Source organism: Petaurus breviceps, unplaced genomic scaffold (genome assembly GCF_028583685.1).
Source record: "Petaurus breviceps papuanus isolate PSGF00001 unplaced genomic scaffold, PetGlider_PUasm1.0 90845, whole genome shotgun sequence".
NCBI classification, from domain to species: Eukaryota; Metazoa; Chordata; class Mammalia; order Diprotodontia; family Petauridae; genus Petaurus; species Petaurus breviceps.
In genome coordinates, this window is record NW_027187359.1 from 14,379,124 (window position 1) to 14,391,615 (window position 12,492).

Consider the following 12,492-nt stretch of genomic DNA (forward strand, 5'->3'; position numbering starts at 1 on the left):
TTTTTAAACCGGTAAAATGAGAGGTGTATCAACTGTTAACACTTGTATACGGGAAAATTAAGTCGCTTTTCATAGCATAATTTTTACTCCCGATTTTATTAATTTCATTTTACTCAAGTCTCCTCAAGGAAACTTGGGAAATGTTTGAATGACCTGCATATATTTGGACTGTAAATTGCGGGAGAAGTCTAAACCTATTGATAATCATATTGTTTGCCTTCTCAATGGAAGAGAAGGGCTAGAAGGAGGGAGAGAATTGGGCATTCATAATTTTTTAAAATGAATATTAAATGTTAGAAAAAAGCCTAAGCCAAAATCTAACAGGGAGCACTTTAATGTAAAATGTAAGTTTTAATTAGAAACAATAGAAAAATTTTGGAATTACAGAACCTCTTATAATGGTTTTCATTGTGTTTTGCTTGCCCATTTCACCCTAGATTTTACTTGCTTTCTAGATTTCTAAGCAAAAAGTAGACTACAGTTTTCTCGGTTACTTTTGGTCACTGCATTACTGTTCTCTTTTCAAACACATGGGGGGTGGGAAGGTGCAGTAATTGTGAAGACGGAAAACACTATAGCTTGGGAGTCAGTCTATCAAAAAACATTTTTTAAGCACTTGCCCTGTTGCCCATTGGCAAAGTGCTGGAGACATAAGAGTCTGTTTTCAAAGAACTTACCTTAAATTGGGAGAGACAATATGTAAATATAAAAGTATATAAGTTAATTTGTTGGGGGGGGGGGATAAACAGCTAACAGCTGAGGAGAGCAGGGAAAATTTGATGGAAACCGTTGAACTGAGCTTTGAATGAAACAAGGGCATTCCGAGGTGAGGGTGAGGTAGCCATGGGGTATGAACATGTTTGAAAAGGCAGGGAGAGATAGGAGATGGTATGTTTTATGTAGGGAACTACGGTGGTGACCAATTTAGTGGCATTCCTGCTGTACTTGAGGGGAGTAATGCATACTAAAGTTGAAAATTACTTGGAGCCTCCTGGTAAAAGGCTTTAAATGCCGAAGAGAGAACTTTGTATTTAATCATAGAGGTAATTGAGAACAAGTAATCTCAGTGCAGAGTGAGCACAAGAATGACATGGTCAGATCAGGGAGAAGAGGTTTCCACCACCAGAGTTGGATCTTCCAGTTTCTCTACCCTTCTATTAAATCCTGGGATAGCAAGGGAGGAATATTAAAAAGAAAAAAACCACACAAGTCTCACTTTTTTTCATAGCCCTGTGAAGTAGGTAGTCCCAAGTATTATTCTCCTTTTACAAACAAAGAAATTGAAGTGAAGTGTAAGGAGGTGAAGTAACCTGCTCTGGGAGAGGAGTTAGGACTTGAACCTTGATCTCCTGACTTGGTTCAGGACTCTTTCCATTATATCACACTGACAAACACTGCTCTATTGTAATGAAGCATCTATCACTTACAAAGAGTTACTCTAAGCCACAAGGTGTCTAAAAATAAATGTTTCTTCTCTGAGACTAAGGACTTGGAAATAGGAGTTTGTCAACTACTGTAATTTGTAGGGGAAAGGGAAGACGACAGGAAAGGAATGCCAAGTCATGTTATTTAACACTGAAATTGATTCAGGACCAGGTGAAAAAAAGAATCTAGTTATACTAATAATAGCTCACCTTTACCTATGATTTCATGGTTGGTAAAATACTTTCTCAACAGCTCTTTGATGTGTAACTAGTCCAAGTAGTAGTATCTTAAATTTTATTGATGAAGAAATAGTATTAGGTGAAGTGATTTACCCACAGTCATACAAATGGTTAAGTATTACACCTAGTATTTAATCTTGACCTTTTGATTCCCAAACCTATTCCTCTTCTCACCATTGCATGATGTCCAAATACAAATAATGAACTCAAAAAATAGCTTATACTTTATTATGGATTAGTTGTCCCTTTGTGTGAATTCTCCCCCCAGTGGTACAAAATGAAACTTTTTTGTGCCTTCTCATCTTATCTTGTATGATTCTTTTGTGTTTTCCTCCATAAAGGATTTCTGCCCAGCGTGCTAAAGGTCTTTTCTAGAGCTTTTAGTATCTTAAAATTAATTTAAATTCATGAAATATCATAACACTTTTTCTAACTTATATCAGGATTCTTTTAAAAAAATGAGTGAATGAAAATGAATCACTTTTATCACTGTCTTACTATGTAACTTCTCCATTTTTTCTGGTCTTATATTTCTTTCCTTTTTTAAAAAAATCGGTAGTACATGATAGTGTAATTATATCCAACTTTGTTTTCTCTCTCTACTTAGAGGCAGCTAGTGGCGCAGTGGGTAGAGCACTTGTCTTGGAATCAGAAAGACTTGAGTTCAAATTCAGCGTCGTATTTCCAAACTGTCACTTAACCTCTGTTTGACTCCATTTCTTCAAATGTAAAATGGGGCAATAATAGCACATATCTTGTAAGGTTATTGTGAGAATAAAATGAGAAAACATTTGTAAGAAAGTGCTTAGCATAGCCCCTAGCATTTTGTGGATTTTATATAAATGCTTATTCCCTTCCTTTCTCACTTAATCTTACCCTGAATAGACTTAGAAGTGATCAAACACACTTCTTGCCAGACTCTTTGGATTACCTTTGGTATTCTAATGAAATTGTCATATTCCATTAATTGGCTGTGGAGTGTAATAAAAAGAGGACTGTATTTGGAGTCAGGAAGACTTTGGTGTTTTGTTTTTTTTCTGGGCAGATTATTAAACCAATATTTCTTTATTGGTAGTGGTTCTCTTGTCCATCTGGGCTTCCAGGGTTTTCTACAGTCAAGCACAATGTTATCTGCAAAGAAAAGTACCTGGGTAACCTCATTGTCTATAGGGAATTTCTTTTCCTTTTGGAGTTTATGCAGGATCTCTTCCATAAGAGTAGTAAACTTATTTGTTGTGTATATGTCCCTCTTTAATTCTTTGCTAAATATAGATAATCAGAAGATTGATGACTACAAGTTAATTTTGTGGTTGTATAGTTCAAGGAGTCTGGTACTATCTTATATGGAAAATACTTTTTTGAAGGTGAATCTTTAAGCCTGTTTTATTCCATTAAGCCTATTTTATAATCAATCAGTTGAAAACACAAACTCATTTTATGTACTTCCCATTCAGTTGTGTGACTGAGAAGATGGAGTCTGCTATAAGGAATCATTCACTAGTACGTCCTTGTTTCCTTCTCATATTTTTGTCATTGATTCCCTTGATATGTTTGAGGACCATTTTCATAAAGATTTTATGAAGAAGTAGGCAAATGGATGAGTTGTTACTGATATTTTTGGCCACTTTTTTGGGGATGAGCTTTGCCGTTCTTTGAATATCAACATGTTTGAGAGCTTGAAAATCTGTCAAGGCAACAAGCATTTATTAAGTATTTATTTTGTGTCAGGTACTGTGCTAAGGGCTGGGGATTGATATACAGTCCTGCTCTAATGAAGCATAGGAGTTCCCAAAAAGCAGCACAATATGTAAAAAAAAAATCTCACAGAGCTTGTGGGGAAAATGGGGTTAGAGGCACAGTGTTCAAACACTTCATTGGTGATACATTAAAAAAATAGGAACCTAATCTTAAAAAATAATAGCACATTTTTATACACGTCAAATAAGAAATCAGTAAATACCACAGTAAATAATATCATGACTTGAGGCTGCTGCTCTGGGCTGCACAAGCAAATTGGCCAGTCACCACTGCAATTATGGACCTTGGGCTCAAAGCCATGGTGGAATGATATGTGCCAGACCTTCTCCAATCATAGCTTCTACTGCACAAGAAGATATATACAGTGATTGTTGCACTTTACCTTGACAATGGCCTAAAGTTTGCTTGTGCAAGTAGGTATTGGAAGAGTTGCAGCTTTTGAATTATTGTGAAGTGGTGCCGTTTTTTGCATTTTTGCTGTTTATAGTGGAAGAAATCATGCTAAATTTTTCCATCTGTCCCAAAGGATGTCCCCTTGCCCCAAAGCAATGGCTTCCATCTGTGCCAGCACAAGGCAACTTCCACCACCTGCTGCTATCCTAGAACTGCTAAGTGGGATGTGGAGAACCTCTGGTACAAATTGGGGCAACCTACCCTTTAACTTCAGGCCTTTCAACTCCTGTGCTTGTCATCTAAGAGAAGAGGAAAAGGAAAGCTGATGGAGAATAAGATGTCATTTTCCTGATTTGCAGGTTCCACCTGCATCTCTTGCTGTGCCCTTTTTCTGCCTAATCTTTACTCTTCAGAGGAAAGAGGAGCAGTGATTCAGAGCTTCTCATTTAACCATTTAACTGTGTTGCTCCTTTTATCGTTTTGCTCTTGCCCGCAGTCTGATTGCCAACCTCCTTTGGAAAGATTGTTGCTCTCTGCTCAATGATGAACAGTCTCACACCTGGGTCATACCGTTCACACCCCATTGATTCTGAACCTTTGTCCATCATCATCGAAACTCCGCTCTACAATCCCTTGCCACCTTATTTTTTATTCCCTTCCTCCCCTTAATCCCCCCTCCCCACAGTTTCATCCTAACCCCACCCAGCCCTTTCGCTGTGCCCTCTAGAATAATTGCTGTATAGGTAACAAATTTTCCTTCATCCTAAATCTTTTCCTTTGTCACACCTTCTGTCTCCTAGCTGTTACTAAAACCTAACTCCCCTTAGATGACACAACCTCCTGAGCCACACTTTCTAGTAGTTGCTGCACTTTTTCTCATTCCCCTTGGCTCACTGGTTGAGGCAGGGGAGTTGGAATATTCCTTGCTCTTCATCACCACTTTCAGATTTTCCCCCTACCTCCATCACTCAGTAACCTCTCTTGCTTTGAGATGTTTGCTGTTTCTATCTACCACCCAATTAAAATCCTGATAGCTGTTACTTCCCCAGGTTACTTCCCTTCCTTTCTCAAAGAGTTTGACATATGGCTCACAATTTTTTTTTCCACTCCAAATCCTCCCCACATACTAGGAGACTTCACCATACATATTGACTTTCCTTCAAACTCTATAATCACTTAGTTCCTCAATGTATTCATTTCCCCCGAGCTACTTCTCTACCCCATCAGCCACACACGAAGATGGTCATACCATTGATCTTGCCATCATTCATAAATGTACTATTTCCATGTTCACTAATTTCAAAAGCCCCTTATCCAACCATAATATCCAACCATATTGACTTTTCACTCCTTTCTTTGCTTTCTCTTGCACAGTCCTACTCTTCATCCATACAATAATGACCTCTAATCCTTTGACCCCTCAGTTTTCTCCTAAGCCATCTCTCCTTCAGTAGCCACTTTCTCCCCTTCTTCCCCATCTTAACACATTGGTGTACCAATTTAGCTCCACACTGTCCTCTCTCGAGTCCCTAGCTCCACTTTATCATATCACCAATTATGCCCTGCCAAGCCTCAACCTTTGCTCATTCCTACCCTACCATTCACTACCTTCACTCCTATACAATTGCTGCTGAACAAAGGGTGAAGAAAATCATTCACCTGTTCTGTCTGGGTCCCCTGCAGATTTATGTGACATGGCCTCAGCTGGGCCCTCACTTCTGCTAGGCAATTCTACCATACTTCCTCAGCAGAAAATTCTACTCTTCACAGTGGTTCTTCCAAACCTTTTCATCTATCTCCTGTGGCTCTTCCATCCTCTCAGCTGTGATCTGAGCCTCATAATTTACAGAAAAAATTGAAACCATTTACTATGAGCTCCCTCTTCTCCTGGCTTCCTCATCTCCTGTCACTCAGATGCCTTCTGCAACTGTCTCTTCCTTTACCTCTGTATCACTTGATGAAGTAGCCTTATTCCTTACCAAAGCTTACCCCCTCTACCTGTTCAAATGATCCCATTCTATCCTATTTCCTCCAGTAGATTGCTTCCTCTGTCATCTTCACTTAATCACTTATTTTCATCTCTCCTTGTCCACTGGCTCATTTCTTGCTGTCTACAAACATGTCAACATCTCCATCTCGAAAAACACTCACTTGATTATTCCATCCCTGTTGTCCTCTATCTCTTCTGCTCTTTAGGACAACTCTTCAAAAAGGCTATCAGCATTAGGCTATCTACAATATCTACTTTCTCTTGTCTCACTGTCTTCTTAACCCTTTACAATTTGGTTTCTGACCTTATTCTACCAAAACTGCTCTCTCCAAAGTTAACTATTATCTTTGAGTTACCAAATCCAGTGACCTTTTCTCTGTCCTCATTCTCCTTTACCCCTCTACAGTCTTTGACATTGTTGATCACTCTCTCCTCCTTGATACTCTATTCTCTCTAGGTTTGGGGGATACTGCTCTCATGGTTCTCCTCCTGCCTATCTGATTGCTCTTTCTCATCTCCTTTGCTAGATCCTCATCCTGGTCACACTTTCTAACTGAAGGTGTCTACAAGGGTCCTGGGCCCTCTTCTCTTCTTCCTTTATGCTACTTTAATTGGTGATCTCATCAGTTCCCCTGGATTTAACTACCCTCTCTAATGCTCTAATCCTAACTACCCTCAAATCTACCGATCTTGCCCCAGCCTCTCTGCTGACCTCCTATCTTATAATATCTCCAACTGCCTTTCAGACATCTCAAAATGGATATACAGTGGACATCTTAACCAAGTATGTCCAACTATCTTTCCCCCTAAATCCTATCCTACTCCTGCCTTTCCTGTGATTGTAAAGGGCTACACCATCCTCCCAGTCCCTCAGGCTTGAGTTATCCTTGACTCCTCATTATCTCTTCCTGCCCCAGCCCCATCTGGTCTGTTGCCAAAACCTGTTGGTTTCATTTCTGCACCGTCTCTTCTGTCCTCTGTCACTACCACCACTCTAGTGCCCCTCATGCCTAGATTTTTGCAAAAGCCTGCTCGTGGATTGGCCAGCCTCAAGTCTCTCTCTACTCCAATCCATTCTCCATTCAGCCACTAAAATGATGTACACTAAAATGTAGATCAAACCATTTCATTCCCCTACTAATAAACTCCATTGGCTCCCTATTACCTCTAGGATCAAATGCAAAATGTTTTGTTTGACATTGAAAGCTCCTCATAACCTAACCCCCTTCTCCCTTTCCAGTTTTCTTACATCTTACTCCCTAACACAAACCGTTTGGTCCGTGACACTGGCCTACTGATTCTTTTAGGAACAAGACGCTCCATCTCTCAGTTTACAGGCATTTTCTTTGGCCATACCCCCATGCCTGGAATACTCTCCCTCCTCTGTTCCAACTGCTGACCTCTCTGACTTCCTTAAAGTCCCAACTAAAATCTCTACCTTTCCTTAACAAGCCCTCTTAATTCCAATGCCTTCCCTCTGTTATTCCCTGTTTATCCTGTATATAGCTTGCTTTGCATATATTTGCACCTTGTCTTCCTCTTTAGATTGTAAACTCCTTCAGGGCCCAGGACCATCTTTTGCCTATTTTTGTAAACCTTGTGTTTAGCACAATGCTGGTGCTTGATGAATGTTGCTATATTGATTGGTTGACTTAAACATGATGGGTGTGTGTGTGGGGGGGGAGAGGTGGAAAGGAGTAAGTGGGGAAAAAGCCAGGAAATGGGTGAAGAACAGGGAAAATTCATCTTTCAGAGCTCAGGTTGATTATAGAATCCAGGGTTCTTTGGAGAGGTGGAGGGTGAGATTGGTGATTATAATGGAGGCAACTTGGTAGATGGCCAGGAAGGGTTGTGAAGGCTTTTTTTTTTTGGTCAAGATAAAGTGAAAGTTTACTTATCAGAACCTAGGATGACTTTATGGATGTATTCAAATGTTTATTTGGGGAAGATGATAGGAGGCTCCATGGTGTGGAGATGGCCTTTAAAACTGTGTTACCACCTCTAGTATATAATATTTCTGCCTAAAAATGATGACTTAACACATTGAAGCTGATGAGGTCATTAAGAAAGAATGTATACAAAGAACAGGACCCAGCATACATCCTTGGGAGAGATCTAGTCTGGGATTAGGAGTTGGAATATAATTGTTGATGGAGAAAAAAAGAATTTGTAGGAGTGGTCTTACATGTAGAACTGGGAAGGAAGGTGGTGGTGCTAAGTCTCAGAAGCTGCATAGAAGTGAAGTAGGGGCAGCTAGGTAGCAGTGGATGAACACTGGACTTGGATACAGGTAGGCCTGAGTTCAGATTTGGTATTCCACTCTTACTTGCTGTGTGACCCTCATCAAGTTACTTAACCTTTGTTTGCCTCAGTTTTCATATCTATAAAAATGTGAATAATAGTAGTCCCTACTTCTCAGGGTGGTTGTAAAGATCAGATGAGATAATAGTTGTAAAATATTTGTAAAGTGCTTTGTAAACTTCAAAGCACTATATAAATGGTAGCTGTTATAACTATAAGTAGTATGAGGACTGAGAAAAGATAATCAGATTTAGCAATTAAGATATTGTTCATTTTGGAAAGAGAAGTTTTTTGTTTCTCTACTTAATAGTATTTTATTTTTTTCCAATTACATGTAAAGATAGTTTTCGACATTCATTTTTGTAAAATTTTGAGTTCAAAATTTTTCTCCCTCCCACCCTTCCCTTCTACTTCCTCAAGACAGCAAGCAATCTGATGTAGGTTATATGTGTACCATCATGTTAAACATATTTCCACATTATTCATGTTGTGAAAGAAGAATCAGAACAAAAGGGAAAAACAAGAAAGAAAAAACAAAGTGAAAATAGTATGCTTCTATCTGCATTCAGATTCCATAGTTCTTTCTCCGGATGTAGTTAGTGTTTTCCATTGTAAGTTGGAAAGAGAAGTTTCAGTGGAGAGATGTGGTTGGAAAACTGAATGCAAAAGATTGAAAGATGAGTGGGATTTGAGAAAGGGTTGACAAATCTAGCTTACTTTTTTAGAAGTTTTTGAAAAGGAGGGCATATATAGGATGATACTGTAGGTGCCAAGGTCTATGGCAGGGTCAAAAGAAAGTTCTTTAAAGGATGGGGGAACCTGGGCAGTTGTATAGTAGATAAGGATCCAGTAGATGAAGAGATACTGAAGATGAAAGAGAAGGGATGGGGATGATCCAAGGGGCAAAGGAAGGAATGGAATCAAGTGTATTTATATAGGATTTTACCTCGAGAAGGAAAGCTACCTTTTCATCTGGAGCTACAACAAAGGCGGAGAAAAAAGTTTTGAAGTATAATATAGGGGTATAGTGGGAGGTGGAGGCAAAAGGGGTGAAGTGGAACAGAAGTGTCACACTGGAAACTGACTTCAAGCCAAGTGGATGGAATCAGATTAAAATGTAATTGGGAAATATTTAAGAAAATAAAATAAAAAATATAGCACAACTTATATTTAATGTTAATTTGTGATTTTTCTCAGTCAATATGGGACTATAGAGATCTCTTTCTGTTTGAGTTTGATATCTCTGTTGTAGACCAGTGAGGTAAGACTAATAGAAATGAGGCCACTAAACCATAGATAAGAATCCCTTCAGGTTGCATATTGACTTAGAAAATGAGACATGTTTATAGATTTCTATTTTTATTACTACATCAGCACATTAAAATCAGATAGGAACTGTATTTTAACCTAATTTGGGCCACACTTGGGGAGTGCTGTAGGATGCATCAGGTTTGTTTGACACTTTGGTAGAAGACTTGAGAGAAGAGGTTTGTAGTAGCTGCTATTGAGAGTCTGTTAATCAGAGAAGTATAAAAGAATTGCTGTGCAGCAATGAGAGCCTGGTTGAGATTAGAACTTAAATTTTTAGTGGAATTAATAAGCACTGCTTTATGACTCCTTCCATTTGCATTCAACAGTGTATGATTGGAGCAAGGTGGATGGCAAGGATGAGGTTTGGTGGTTTTTAAGTAGTGATAGTTTAAATGGGCATGGGCTTCGAGGGTAGAGTTTATAGTTGAACTGCTTTAACAATCAGGTCAGTACTTCAAAGGAAAAAAAGTGAGGTAGAGAAGAGAGTTTTAGAATGATTGAAAGTCATGGTGTGGATGAAGAATAGGTTAAGGAGGAATGAGACTGAGAGAGAGATGGAAAACTTGATTGTGAGTGGAGAGAAAAAATTTAGTTCTGGATGATGGCAGTAGAACAATTATGGGTGATGGTGATAGAATATAAGCTTCTTGAGATCAAGAAATATTCCATTTTTGTTATTGTATTCCCAGGTGTGTACCACAATACGTGGCACATACTAAACACTTAATAAATGCTTATTGATTGATTGAGATCAAGAACATAACCATCACTATGTTTGGCCAAGGTAAAATGAAGATGTTGGTTATGGGAAGTAAAGAGATGAAAGAATTTGGAGGCCCACATGCTTCAAGGAGACATTAGTGTGTATATTAAAATTCCCAAGTATGAGGACAAGGGTTAGAAGTAAAGGAATACTATGAACCAGATACTGAACATCATCTTCTTCTTTTTTTCCTTTTTGGAGGAGGATAGTAGGGCAGTTGGGGGTTAAGTGACTTGCCCAAGGTCACATGGTTAGTTTTTTGTTGTTGTGTGTGTGTGTTAAGTGTCTGAGGTTGGATTTGAACTCAGGTCCTCCTGGCTCCAGGGTTGGTGCTCTATTCACTGTGCCAGCTAGCTGCCCCAAGATACTGAACTTCTTGAGCAAAGGAGGGGAAATTACTTAGGAGTTGGCAGATGAATTAAACAAGTATCTGGATAGGATGATATAGATAGATGTACTGGACCTCATTGGAAAGAATTTGCTAAGTGATGGCAGCAAAAGGAGGGTCTGAGTAGCTAGGAGTAATGAGTATTTTTTTCTTTTGGTTCAGCATGTTGAGTGTACTGAGAGAAAGTACACTTGATTCTGGAGAAGAGATCCAGGAGTGCTGTGACCTCTCGGGAAGCCAAATTCCTATGAATATAAGAAGATGGATTGTGAGAGGAGATTATCTCTAAGACAAAGAAATATTAAGAGAACAGGGAGCCCAGTGGAAGAAGAAGCAGAGTTTAATAGAGATGTAGATACTGGGTATTACCTACGTGGGTTGATATGAGAGATTGGAAAGTAGCAGGAGAAGGGGTTTTTGCCTAGCAGTATTGGTGACTCAGAATCCAAAGGGTTAGGAGAGGAAGTGAGAATTTACTAGCCATAGTGAGGGAAGTAGTATTTGATTGTTGCTCAAAAGTACTGTGATGATGGATTTTTCTCTCAAGCACCAGGAATGAAGATTGTATTGTTGAGAATATAGATTTATAAGTGGTTGGTGACTGTCTCCAGGAGCTGACTGAATTTATAATTAGTTTATTTGACTCAGTAAAAAATATAAAGGGATAATAACATAGGTGGAAATTTGCTTGAATGTAGAACTTGCCTTTTTCTTCTGGTGAAGCCTAATGTTAGAGGCCCTACTTCTTTGTGAGGTTCTGGTGGCAAGAAGTTTGATGTCTTAGGCTCTGGTCCTAAAGGTGAGCTTATTGATTATGGTGTGATGAGGCATTATTGTCTTGATTTTATGATTTGGTGAAGCAGAACAGAAAGTTAGTAGTGTCTTCACTTTTATCAATAGGTTCAAGTTTTCAGATCTATTTCCTAGGTGGTCTGTAGCAAGCAAGGAAGGACCACAGCATTTTTGTGGTGATAAACAGCTGAGTATATGTGCAGCCACCACATGCTGATGAAGTAGAGAGGCTTTTGATCATAAATTGGAGTAGACAGCCTCCAGGTATTGATACATCTGGGGCAATAGATTCCTTGAATATGCTCAGTAATCTAGTTCATAAACATGAGGCTTATATAATGTTTTTCAAATGTGAAATATAAATACCTGTACAGCAAGGATGTTACCATTCATGAAGAAATAATCAGTAGCCAGCTAAAGAGTAACATTGAAGGGAGTCTGGGTTGTACCTTTGTATAGAAGCTTTTCTGTGGGCCTTACTGCAGATCTCCAAGTGTGGTTGATGTCTTTCTCATTTCTCTGACTTTAAAAAAATTCTTTTTATTATAAACTTGACAAATAAGAAACATAAACATTTCAATATGCAAAGAAGAATGGAATAGAGGATTGTATGTGAAACTGAATTGTTAGTAAAATTTTTTGAAATTATATATTAGGTTTAACACAAGCTGTCCTGCTAACAAAACTGTCCTCATAACAAAGCTGCCCTGCTTATCTGAATTTCCTTTAAAAATTCTGTGTATTTTTAAATGTTTCACCAATATTCTTCTTTCTTTTTTTTTTTTTGGCATCATCATTATTACCCAGTACCTCCCAGCCCAAATGGGAGTTCTTACTAGAGTACCAGTAAGTATAGTCAAGCAAAACAAATCAACACATCTCATTCTGAGCCCCTAGTACATCATCTGTCTGTCAGCAGGTGGGAGGCATTCTTAGTTATTAGTCTTATAAGGATCATTGGCTTAGATCAGTGTCTGGAATCTTTCAGAGGTATTTTCCTTTACATTCTTTTTTTTTTTTCTTTTTGGAGGGGGAAGGCAGGGCAGTTGGGGTTAAGTGACTTGTCCAAGGTCACACAGCTAGGGGTGTGTGTGTGTGTGTGTGTGTGTGTGTGTGTGTGTGTGTGTGTGTG

The 12,492-nt window shown here is 38.8% G+C and overlaps 2 protein-coding genes across 8 annotated transcripts in view; both read left to right on the top strand.

Moving 5' to 3' along the window:
- SLC30A6 (solute carrier family 30 member 6) overlaps positions 1-12,492 on the top strand; it is a 388,867-nt gene that overhangs the window by 216,481 nt on the left and 159,894 nt on the right. The gene's annotated exons all lie outside the window — the stretch shown is intronic.
- Positions 1-12,492, top strand: part of SPAST (spastin) — a 96,188-nt gene that overhangs the window by 1,181 nt on the left and 82,515 nt on the right. The window lies entirely within an intron of this gene.